A 12,011-nucleotide genomic window follows, 5' to 3' on the forward strand; every position below is an offset into this window, starting at 1 on the left:
CCTCCAAGCCCAGATGCAGGAATACGAAAACCGCAGCGGAACAGGTGGATGGATAGAGGAAGAGGAAGAAGAACCCGAGGAAACCCATTGGGATAAAGGTACTCAGACCGAAGATGAGATGGATCGGTGCCTCCCAATAAAGAAGCGCCCTATCAGGGACGAGGAGGAATCCCCATGATAGGATTAGCACTCCCCTACCCTAATAACCCCGTATCCATGAAAAATGTACCCCATTGCAATAATAAATGTTATCTACTCCCTTTTGTATCTATGCTAGACTGTTTACCCTGCCCTTGTTTCAGATGGCTGAGGAAGGATGGACCCAGGGCGATTGCCAAGCAGCACCTGGCTTTCCCGGCCTTTTGATCATCACCCTGGAAGGCCTTGGCGTTACAGAACGCCCAAGGTACTACAGCCGAGAGTACGAGCACCACGGTACCCTCCGCTGCAGGGTGATCCTGGTCATCGCCAGAAGCAACCGCTACCCCGACATCCAGCCATGGCGAGTGACCGCCACGGGGTTTAGACACCAGGACACCTACCCTTTGGCCATCAGAAAAGCACTCCGTTATTTTTGCCGGATTTTTGAAGAACACCTCGCCCCTACACCAGCGAAGTTCTTTCCGCCGGCCATCAGAACCCCAGTCTGGGAAGCACGCATGAGAAACCTGGAACGACGTCGCCACGAAGAAGGCCCCCTGTACCAAGTGGCTACTTACCTAGCCGCCCTGGACCAACTCTTTGATGAGCAAGCCAACCTTCTAAGTGAGCAGACCCATCGAGCCGAGCAAGCAGAGCTCTCAGTGAGATTACAGCAGATCCGAGCCGCCCACGCCGAGGCAAGAGCCGCAGCCGTGGTCAGTAGCGAAGCAGTCGCCCAAGAGAGCCTCAGGCAAGCCCGAGACTGGCGCATGCAAGAGTGGACCCAGAGTGGAACACCAGTCCCGGCAATCGGAGAAGACCATGTTTTACTCGGGATGCCCGTCATAGGATGGGGACCACTCTTTGGAAGCACACAAGCCCCACCCGAGAACCCTGAAAGTTCTGCTGCCGCCGACGAAGGGGATGCTGCAACGCAACCCTTGACCGATGGGAACCCAGAGGACGGCGAGCGAGGATCTCTCACCCTTCCCGCCCCGGAAGAAGGCACGCCGCACAAGTAAAATAACCGACGCCGTCTGAAGCATCCCCCGATCAGGGAAGACTTAAAAGTGTTAATTTATCAGTCCCAGGAGGCTGATAACACTTTTATTACAACAGATGGTACATCACCGTACAACTCTTCGCGGTAATGGGCAGTGAAGCGCCACTATCGCGAGGATTACAACTAAAACCCACACCACTACACTAGTTACGAAAAGAGGATCATCAGAGTCTTGCGCCATGCGGAATCCAACGGTGGCCTCAACCACAGGCAAGACTGGGTGCAGGACGAAACCCTACTCGTTGTCTTCGGGGACGTAGTCTGGGTCTTCCACTGTAAAAGTAAGAATGGGGTGAGTACAAACGTACTCAGCAAGTCCACTCGCACCCACGGAGGGGGGTATAACAGTAATCATATGCACAGGACGATACAAGGGTAGGTTATGGTTCGTTTGCGAAAAACTCAATTGTATGCAAGGGTTCGTTTAAAATCCATTTCCAAAACGAGTTTTCTGGCACCAAGAATACACGATGTTGATCCACACAGGATCCAAGTTTTAAACTGCTACCGGACTCCCCGTCCGCCGTAGCACACGGCATAACTGCCGGACACTTTCCAAACAACTCACGCCAGCCCAACCATTCCTAAAGAGAAAACACTAGTTATGTGACCACACCATAACTTGCCCAATACCGTGGGCACGGCTATTCGAATAGATTTTCAACTCTGCAGAGGTGTGCAACTTTACCCACAGGTGGGGTACCACAGCACGAACACCTTAGTGCCGGTGCGGATCCCAACAAAGCCATTACCCACCTTAGCTAGACCTGACTTGCCACCACGGGCTCCATCAAGGGGTCATTCGACCTATCTCCGAGGTTTAACCGGGGCATAAGTCACACAGAGCTTATCCCTTCTCCTTGATCACCCGTTGCTCTCAGCTCTCCTGATGGCTATCAGGCTAACTAGTGGGGTTTATGCTAAGCCGTTGCCCATACAACGGTCAAGTGGTTCGCACTACAAGAAGCTAGGTGAGATGTCACATCAACTCGGTCCTTAGGGGTGACAAGATGGATATCTCCCCTCCACGCTCAACCACACAGGTACGAGCACACCAACGGCAATTCACACAGAAATGCCATCCATCCCGTCCGACTCGTTTCTCAAATCCACATTTCACCCTTTCCCACACACACGCATTTTCTTTATAAAATCAGGGGGGTCAAGGTATGGTTGTCACAACAAGGGTGGCTATCCTACCATGGTTACGGCACGCAAAACCATGCAATTTTATAAAACAGGCCATCGGGTTGTGTTTATAAAAACTAGGACAAAAACATGCATCAAAGGGCGGAATTGAACTTGCCATCGTCAAACCCTTGCGGGAAGTCCTGATCGAAGCACTGTCCTTCGGGTTCGGGGTCGCAGTACTGGTCCTCAGTTGCTTGGTCGCGGTCGGGAACCTCGTTGTTCACTCCGTGTCCTACGACGCAAACAAACAGACACACAATCAAGCGAAAGAACTAAAAGCTTTTATCGTTGGGCTTGAATCGGGAATAATTTAGTTACGGAGTTAGGGATGATATCTTTGGGTGGTTTCTTAATGGCATGACTAAAACTATACTAGAAAGGGTGTGGTAAAGTTTCGGGTCGATCGGGGGTTGTTTCGCACATAAAATGACGAGCTAAAGGTGGTTTCAGGGCTTAAACGGGGGTCCAGGGACTTGTTCGTAATTTTCTAAAGGGGGTAAGGGTTTATTTGCGAACCCTAGAATTAATCAGGGCATGCTAAAGGGTGTCGGGCATGGTTGGGTTTTTATGTAACGGAGGGATTCAATTTGAATTAATAGAGTGGGCAGGGTTTCTTTCGCGAAAGAGAGCTATTAGAGAGGGGGGGTCCTTATTTAGAAAAGAGAGTAAGGGCGGGGGGTTAAGTGCAAAACCACCCCTTCTTCTTCCTCCTGCCGCAGGAAACAGAGGAGGGGGGGCAAGGGGCTCGGCGCCGGCCTAATCCCGGCGGCCGAGGCCCGGGGCGGCTCGGGCGCGTGGGGGAAAAGGGAGAGGGGGCTAAGGGGACCTGATTCCCCTGCTCACCTTGAGCCGGGGCGAGGTGTGGGAGTGGGGCGGCGGAGGTCAGTGGTGGTGGCCGCAAGAGCTCGGCGGGCGGCGCGTGGGCTCGGGGAGGCGAGGGGCCGGGTGGTTGAGCGAGTCGTGGGATAGGTGAGCCGCGCAGGGAGCCGATTTATAGAGGACGGGGCGACGAGGCGGAGGAGAACGTGATGATGGCGGCCGGCGGGCGGTGCGGGCGCCATTAATGGCGCTCCGGCCGCACGCGGCCGTCGCGACGCGGCGTGGCGCGGGCCGGGGCGGGGCGGCGCTCACCGCGGCGTGCGCACGTGGATACAGTGGCGAGGGAGGACGCGGCAGCGGCGGTCGGCGCGGCGTCGTGGCGTGGCCGTGCGACGGGCGGTGTGGCGAGCGGCGCGGCGCGTGGAGCACGCGCAGGGCGCGCACGGCCGGGCGCAGAGGCGTGCGTGGGCGCGGGTGGCCGAGCCCGGGGGCATGCGTGCGCACAGGGGAGGGAAGGTGACCGTGGTTCGGGAGCCGGGGTCGGGCGGCGTTCAGGAGCAGAGAGAAAAGAGGAGGAAGGCAGGAAGGGAGGAGGGAGAAAAGAAAAGGGAGGGAAGGAAGAAGAGGGAAAAGAGAGAAAAGGGAGAAAAGGAAAAAGGAGAAAGAAAAGAGAAAAAGAATTAGGGAGAGAGGGAGAAAAGAAAGAGAGGGGAGGGGAGAAGTGCCGGCGCCGGTCGCGGCGGTGACCGCGGCCGGTCGGCCACGCGCGCGCAGGATTCGCGCGCCGCGCGAGAAAGGACTTGCGCCGGCGCTAATTGCGGGAAGCGGTCGCGCGGTCATCGTGATGCGATGGCGAGGGTCGAGGCGGTGCGCGTGGGAAAACCGGGCGCTGTGTGGCACAGGGCGGGGAATGTGACAGCGTGCGTGTGGCGGTGAAGCGGGGGAGTCAGGGTTTTACGTCGGATAAAGTTTTCGGTCAGGGCACCTTAACGCGTTATTTAAATTCGAAATTTTCGGGACGTCACAAACCTACCCCACTTAAATGAATCTCGTCCTCGAGATTCGGCTGATTCTTGAATAGATGGGGAAACTCCTTCTTTAGCGCTTCCTCGCGTTCCCAGGTTGCTTCTTCTATTCCGTGTCTGCTCCATTGAACCCTGCATATCCGCACCTCAGAGTTTCTTGTCCTCCTAGTGACAGTGTCCAGAATTTTGACCGGTACTTCCTGGTATCGCAGATCCGGTTGCAGGTCTATTGTTTCTACCGGCACGTGTTCTCCTTCGGGTACTCTCAAACATCTCCTTAATTGCGAGACGTGAAACACTGGATGTATATCTGACATTTCTTCCGGTAACTCCAGTCGGTATGCCACTGCTCCTACTTTCTTTAGAACCCAATACGGCCCAATGTATCGAGGGGCTAATTTTCCTTATACCTGAAATCTTCGTGTCCCTCGAATGGGTGAGACTTTGAGATAGACAAAATCCCCCGGATTGAAACTTATTTCCCGCCTCTTCTTGTCTGCATAGCTCTTTTGTCGGGACTGAGCCGCTTTCAATTTCTCGCGGATTTCCGCTACTTTTTCCTCTGCTTCTTTTATGAGTGCCGGTCCTACTAGGGCACGTTCCCCAACTTTCGACCACATCAATGGAGTTTTGCACTTTCTTCCATAGAGGGCTTCGAATGGCGACATGCCCAAGCTGGCTTGGTAACTGTTATTGTACGAGAATTCTGCATAGGGCAGACTCTGTTCCCAATCATTTCCATAGGTCAGGACACATGCTCTCAGCATATCTTCCATGATCTGATTCACCCTTTCGGTTTGACCATCCGTCTGTTGGTGGTATGCGGAGCTAAAATCTAACTTCGTGCCCATGGTTTTGTGCAGGCTTTTCCAAAACCTGGATGTAAATTGGGTCCCTCTATCCGAGACAATTCTGCTAGGCACTCCATGTAACTTTACTATGTTTTCCACGTAAAGTTTTGCCAGCTTTTCTCCACCATAAGTGGTCCTTACCGGTATGAAATGTGCCGATTTAGTGAGTCGATCCACAACTACCCATATGGAATCGTGTCCCTTCTGTGTTCGGGGCAGTCCCACTACAAAGTCCATCCCTATCTCATCCCACTTCCACACTGGAATAGGCAAGGGTTGCAATAATCCTGCCGGCTTTTGATGCTCGGCCTTTATCCTTTGACAAATGTCACAATGAGCCACGAATCTTGCAATATCCGCCTTCATTCCGTTCCACCAATATTTTTGCTTTATGTCCATATACATTTTGGTGGATCCTGGGTGGATGGAGTAGGCCGAGTTGTGGGCTTCGTCCATGATCAATTTCCGGAAATCTCCATTCTGGGGTACGCAAATCCTATTCTCGTACCATAACGTTCCTTTATCGTCTACCCTGAAGCCTGGCGCTTTGTTTTCTCCAGTTTGCTTGCGGATCTTTACTAACTCCTGATCCGAGCTTTGAGCCTCTCTAATTCTATCCTCTAGTGTCGATTGAACGCTTACCACTTGGCTGGAACCTCGAGGAACAATGTGCACGTTTAATCGTGCCATTTCCTCGCGCAGATTGTCATCCTTGGGTCCATAGGATTTCCGACTTAAGGCGTCGGCTACCACATTTGCTTTTCCAGGGTGATAATGAATTTCCAAATTATAGTCCTTGACCAACTCCAACCATCTTCTTTGTCTTAGGTTCAAATCCGGCTGGGTAAAGATATACTTCAGACTCTTATGGTCGGTGTAAATCTCACACTTATTTCCAATCAGGTAGTGCCTCCAAATCTTAAGGGCATGCACTACGGCTGCCAATTCCAAATCATGGGTTGGGTAATTCTGCTCATGAGTCCTGAGTTGGCGGGAAGCGTATGCAACGACTTTCCCGTCTTGCATCAGTACACACCCTAATCCTTGTCGGGATGCGTCACAGTAAATGACAAAGTCCCGATGAATGTCCGGTAGGGTCAGCACTGGGGCGGTTGTCAACCTTTGCTTCAATTCTTGGAAACTTCTTTCACAAGATTCCGTCCAGGCGAACTTCTTCTCCTTCTTAAGAAGTTCCGTCATGGGTCGGGCTATCTTGGAGAATCCCTCAATAAATCTCCGATAGTACCCAGCTAATCCCAGAAAGCTTCTGATTTCACTAACGTTAGTCGGTCGCTGCCAGTTGGAGACTGCTTCGACCTTTTCTGGGTCCACTGCCACACCTTCCGCGGTTAAAATGTGACCAAGGAAAGCTACTCTCTCCAGCCAAAATTCACACTTACTGAACTTGGCATATAACCTATGTGCCCTCAGCTTTTCCAATACTACCCGCAGATGTTGCTCATGTTCTTGAGTACTCTTGGAGTAGATAAGTATGTCGTCGATAAAGACTACGACAAACTTATCCAGCTCGTCCATAAATACTTTGTTCATGAGGTTCATAAAATAGGCAGGGGCATTGGTTAGTCCGAAGGACATTACGGTGAACTCAAACTGCCCGTAGCGTGTGACAAAAGCTGTTTTAGGGATGTCACTTTCTCTAATCTTGAGTTGGAAGTACCCTGACCTTAGATCGATCTTGGAAAAGTACTTGGTTCCCTTAAGCTGATCGAACAGGTCATCAATCCTGGGGAGGGGGTACTTATTCTTAATGGTAACTTCATTCAGTGCCCGGTAATCTACACACAACCTCATACTCCCATCTTTCTTCTTGACAAACAGCACTGGGGCTCCCCATGGCGACGAGCTTGGTCTAATAAAGCCAATTCGTTGCAGTTCTTCTAGTTGCTTCTTTAATTCTGTCAACTCAGAGGCCGCCATCCTATAGGGTCTCTTGGCTATAGGGGATGTTCCGGGGATAAGGTCTATGACGAACTCTATATCCCTATCTGGCGGCATACCGGGAAGCTCTTCGGGGAACACATCTGGGTATTCGTTTACTACCGGGACTCCTTCTAAGGGCTTGGCTTCCATGCTAAACATCATTGGGTCAAACTTACTATCCCGGGTATGGCAGATCACTTGTATTCCTTCGGGGTTTGTTAGGTGTACCACTTTGTCAGTGCAGCCTATGAGACCATTGTGTCGGCTTAACCAGTCCATCCCAAGGATCACGTCTATTCCCCCGGACTTAAGTACTACCAAATCTGCTAGAAATTCTACCCCACTTAAATTGATCCTTACCCATGGACATCCTAATTGACAAATGATGTCGCCTCCAGGCGTCCGGGTTAATAGGGGTGTATTTAGTAGTACTGTGGGTATTTTGTGTTTTTCCACAAAGCTTGAGGATATGAACGAGTGCGATGCTCCAGAATCAAATAATACTGTTGCCAGAGCTAAGTTGACTAGGTACTCACCGAGCACTACGCCCTGAGCTTCTTGAGCCTCCTGCGCATCGATGTGATTGACGCGGGCTCGTCCAAATGATTGCTGGGGCTGCTTTGTCTGCTGGCTGTTGTCGTTGTTGCGGATAGGCACTCGGTTGGCACCGGTCAGGGCTGGTCTGGGTCCATTCACTGTGTTGGAGAAGGTTGACGTAGCTGGCTTGTTCTTGGCATAAGGGCAATTGGCAATGTAATGCCCTGTTTCACGGCAGTTGAAACATGCCCTAACATTGTTGTTGTCGGGGGCGATCTGACTTGCATTGCTCTGCGGGGCCCTCGTGGTATTCTGACTCCTAGGCGGGGCCTGTGATCCTGTCACTTGGGACTGAGTCCTATACTGCATTGGGGCCTGAGATCTTGGTGCAGTGTAGTTGGTGTTCCTCAGCTTTTGGTAGCGGTCCTGTTGGCGGGCCTTGCTTTCCAGGAATTTGCGTTTATTATCCTTTCTCTCTTCAGCTTTGGCCCTTTCTGTGAGGATAGCCTTGTTCATCAGGGTGTTGAAGTCCGGATAGATCTGGGGAGTTAGCAAGGTCCGGAGTTCGGGGCTTAACCCCTTCTTGAACATGTCTTGCTTCTTATCGTCGTCGTTCACTTCTTCCGGCGCGTACCGGGCCAATTCTATGAACCGGTGGGTGTATTCTTCCACCGACATGCTTCCTTGTTGTAGTGCGCGGAATTCATCCGCCTTGCGCTTCATAGTGGCCGAAGGGATGTGGTAGCGGCGGAACTCCCTTACAAATTCTCCCCAGGTGATGGTAGAGGCATCTTCAGCTGCGGCACAATAGTTTTCCCACCAGGATAATGCTGTTCCGGTGAGCTGGTGGGCTGCCAGAAGGACTTTATCCCGGTCCTGGCATTCGAATGGTTCGAGCTTCCTCTGAATTACTCGCAACCAGTCGTCAGCATCCAACGGGTTGCAGGATCCGGCGAAGGTAGGTGGCTTGGTCCTTAGAAAGGCCGTCAGCTTGTCGTTCATATTCTGCCCTCGTGGCTGCCGGTTAATGAGGGCATTCGCCAGAGTCTCCAGTATGAGGGTCTGGTTATGGATGATCTGCGCCAGGTCTCCGAGGGGTGGGGGTGGTGGTAGTTGTTCTCCTTCTTGACTTCCCCCTCGGTTCTGGCTTACTTCTTGTTCTCCTTGGGGAAGATCTTGTTCAACGGGATGTGCTCCGACACTAGCGGCTACGGGGTTCCGGCCACGGGAGGCCCTCGCGACGTTCCGGGGGTCACCTGTTGATTGGGTAAACTAGGGTTACGATTATGTGGTGTTTAAGTTGTTTAATTCGTATATATATAAGGCAGAATCTACCTCCTGCCGGTACTCATATAAATAATCAGCACACAACAAACCAGCAAACAACATCACAAACAACAAGCACGAACCATTTTATTACTGCAAGGGGGTTACAACTTAGGGTAAGGCTAGGTATCGTACTACTCGTCTGGGATCAGGTACCACAACAAAAGTGGCTGGGGACACATTACTAGGGTGGCGCCGGTCATTTTACTCGCGGGGCAGGCCTTCTTCTGGGGCGGAGAGCGCGAGTGATCCTTGCTCGCCGTCCTCTGGGTTTCCACCGGTCAGGGGTTGCGCTTGAGCATTCCTTTCGGCGGCAGCAAAGCTTTCAGGGTTTCCGGGTGGGGCTTGTGTGTTTCCAAAAAGGGGTCCCCATCCTATGATGGGCGTCCCGAGTAAAACATGATCCTCCCCAATTGCCGGGACTGGTGTCCCACTCCGGGTCCAATCTTGCATGCGCCGGTCTCGGGCTTGCCTGAGGCTTTCTTGGGCGACTGCTTCGTTACTGACCGCGGCTGCGGCTCTTGCCTCGGCGTGGGCGGCTCGGATCTGCTGTAATCTCACTGCGAGCTTCGCTTGCTCGGCTCGATGGGTCTGCCCCCTCAGAAGGTTGGCTTGCTCATCAAAAAGTTGATCCAGGGCGGCTAGGTAAGTAGCTACTTGGTACAGGGGGCCTTCTTCGTGGCGACGTCGTTCCAAGTTTCTCATGCGTGCTTCCTAGACTAGGGTTCTGATGGCCGGCGGGAAGAACTTCGCTGGTGTGGGGGCGAGGTGTTCTTCAAAAATCCGGCACAAATAACGGAGTGCTTTTCTGATGGCCAAAGGATAGGTGTCCTAGTGTCTAAACCCTGTGGCGGTCGCTCGCCAAGGCTGGATGTCGGGGTAGCGGTTGCTCCTGGCGATGACCAGGATCACCCTGCAGCGGAGGGTACCATGGTGCTCGTACTCTCGGCTGTAGTACCTTGGGCGTTCCGTAACGCCAAGGTCTTCCAGGGTGTTGATTAAGAGGCTGGGGAATCCAGGTGCAGCTTGGCAATCGCCCTGGGTCCATCCTTCCTCAGCCATCTGAAACAGGAACAGGGTAAACAACCTGGTACAGGTGCAAAAGGGAGTAGATGATATTTATTATTACAACAAGGGTGGTACAGTTTTCATGGATACGTGATCATTAGGGTAGGGTTTTGGCTAGGGGCGCTAATCCTATCATGGGGATTCTTCCTCGGTCCTAATAGAGCGCTTCTTTATTGGAAGGAACTGATCCATCTTGTTTTCGGTCTGAGTACCCTTATCCCAATGGGTTTCCATGGGTTCTTCTTCTTCTTCCTCTATCCATCCACCTATTCCGTTGCGGTTCTCATATTCTTGCATCTGGGCTTGGAGGGCGGCTAAGGAATACTCGGCGTTCGCGGCTCTTGTCCGTTGTTCCTCCAGTTCTTGGGTTAACTTTTCAATCCCATGGATTAGCTGCTTCAGTTGTGCCGCCTGTTCACGGTAGAGTGCATCCAAGCCGGTGAGGTAGATGGACAGGTGGGAGACCGTGTCTTCCAGGTCTTCTTCTTCTCATCCAAGTCCCCTCATTCGGGCAATCCAAGTGCGCCCTCTTCCCTCAGCGGGTGGGAAAAATCCCATAGGAGTCCGCTGAAGGTGGTGCCTGTAGAGTACACGCAGTCGTCGCAAGGCTTTACGAGCGGCCTTTCGATAGGTGTCGGGGAAGCGGAAACCAGTGGTGGAGATGAACCAAGGGTCCACATCAGGGTAGCGGGTGCTTTTCTCCACAAAAACCATTATGTCGCACCGAAGGGTGCCTCCGGCGATGTACTCACGGTAGGCATACTCCGGTGGTTCCATAATCCCGACGCGTTCCAGGCTGAGCAATAGCAACTTGGGGAGGCCGGGCTCTGCGTGGCAGATTCCGCTAACCCATCCATTGCCAGCCATCTGGAACAAGGCAAAAACCAGTGGTGAGTGTTTGTGCAGAAAATTTCTAAATCGGAACAAGTTCTAGGGCTTGAAAAGGGGTCTCGCTCCTAGGGTCACGTCCTACGGCCAGCCTACGGCTCTGATACCACCTGAAGCATCCCCCGATCAGGGAAGACTTAAAAGTGTTAATTTATCAGTCCCAGGAGGCTGATAACACTTTTATTACAACAGATGGTACATCACCGTACAACTCTTCGCGGTAATGGGCAGTGAAGCGCCACTATCGCGAGGATTACAACTAAAACCCACACCACTACACTAGTTACGAAAAGAGGATCATCAGAGTTTTGCGCCATGCGGAATCCAACGGTGGCCTCAACCACAGGCAAGACTGGGTGCAGGACGAAACCCTACTCGTTGTCTTCGGGGACGTAGTCTGGGTCTTCCACTGTAAAAGTAAGAATGGGGTGAGTACAAATGTACTCAGCAAGTCCACTCGCACCCACGGAGGGGGGTATAACAGTAATCATATGCACAGGACGATACAAGGGTAGGTTATGGTTCGTTTGCGAAAAACTCAATTGTATGCAAGGGTTCGTTTAAAATCCATTTCCAAAACGAGTTTTCTGGCACCAAGAATACACGATGTTGATCCACACAGGATCCAAGTTTTAAACTGCTACCGGACTCCCCGTCCGCCGTAGCACACGGCATAACTGCCGGACACTTTCCAAACAACTCACGCCAGCCCAACCATTCCCAAAGAGAAAACACTAGTTATGTGACCACACCATAACTTGCCCAATACCGTGGGCACGGCTATTCGAATAGATTTTCAACTCTGCAGAGGTGTGCAACTTTACCCACAGGTGGGGTACCACAGCACGAACACCTTAGTGCCGGTGCGGATCCCAACAAAGCCATTACCCACCTTAGCTAGACCTGACTTGCCACCACGGGCTCCATCAAGGGGTCATTCGACCTAGTCCTGATCGAAGCACTGTCCTTCGGGTTCGGGGTCGCAGTACTGGTCCTCAGTTGCTTGGTCGCGGTCGGGAACCTCGTCGTTCACTCCGTGTCCTACGACGCAAACAAACAGACACACAATCAAGCGAAAGAACTAAAAGCTTTTATCGTTGGGCTTGAATCGGGAATAATTTAGTTACGGAGTTAGGGATGATATCTTTGGGTGGTTTCTTA

Source organism: Panicum hallii, chromosome 4 (assembly GCF_002211085.1).
Source record: "Panicum hallii strain FIL2 chromosome 4, PHallii_v3.1, whole genome shotgun sequence".
NCBI classification, from domain to species: Eukaryota; Viridiplantae; Streptophyta; class Magnoliopsida; order Poales; family Poaceae; genus Panicum; species Panicum hallii.